This window comes from Octopus bimaculoides, chromosome 10, assembly GCF_001194135.2.
Source record: "Octopus bimaculoides isolate UCB-OBI-ISO-001 chromosome 10, ASM119413v2, whole genome shotgun sequence".
In the NCBI taxonomy this organism is placed as follows: domain Eukaryota; kingdom Metazoa; phylum Mollusca; class Cephalopoda; order Octopoda; family Octopodidae; genus Octopus; species Octopus bimaculoides.
In genome coordinates, this window is record NC_068990.1 from 76,710,084 (window position 1) to 76,711,146 (window position 1,063).

Below are 1,063 nucleotides of genomic sequence, written 5' to 3' on the forward strand. Positions count from 1 at the left end.
GAAAACACCTAAAGCTCCACGAGGCTCCGGCAGGGGATGGTGGCGAACCCTGCTGTACTCTTTCACCACAACTTTCTCTCACTCTTACTACCTGTTTCTCTTGTGCCTGTAATTCAAAGGGTCAGCCTTGTCATGCTGAATATCCCCGAGAACTACGTTAAGGGTACACGTGTCTGTGGAGTGCTCAGCCACTTGCACGTTAATTTCACGAGCAGGCTGTTCCGTTGATCGGATCAACTGGAACCCTCGATGTTGTAAGCGACAGAGTGCCAACAACATTGGAACAAGAAATGAAGTACACAACACATTACCTGGTTCAGGAAATGAGCCCACAAGCTACTAATCATGTGAAAATATATGTATGTTTGTGTGTGCGAAGGTGCATGGCCTAGTAGTTAGGATGCTGCACTCAAGATCATGGTTTCAATTCCAAGATCAAGCAGTGTATTTTGCTCTTCATGTGGCTCCAGCCAACTCAGCTGTACATGAATAACCCTGTGATGAGCTGGCATCCCATTTAGGGAGATTGTTGCAATCTTGGTCACTTATATGCCATTTCTCTCTCTTCATCTCCTTATTCCTTTACTCCCTTCCTCTATGTCATCATTTAATTAATATATACCCTTCTCATTTTCTCTGTTTATCTCTGATGATGGAATATCCCATACTCTGGGATATCTCAGAAACAGCTGTAAGACATTAAATTTTTTTTCTTCCAATAATAATAACGTATATGACTTGAGATGCTTGCTTTGCCTTAACGTTTATTGTTCTCTTCAATAATTATGTAACACACATATATATATATATATATATATAATCCAAATAATATGACAAAGATATGTTAAAGAATTTCTTTGTCTTATTATTATTTGGATTACAGTTAACGTTTCACCAAACCCACATTACAGTGTCACTGTTGCGAAACAAGGATTTTCTACACCTGAAGAATTCCTGCATTAGTCTGGAACCTGACAGTGTTGAAAGCCCAGTATTCAAGTTGAGAGTTCCTGGAAATACCATAGCTTTACAACCTACCAAGACCTAAGATACATATATATAT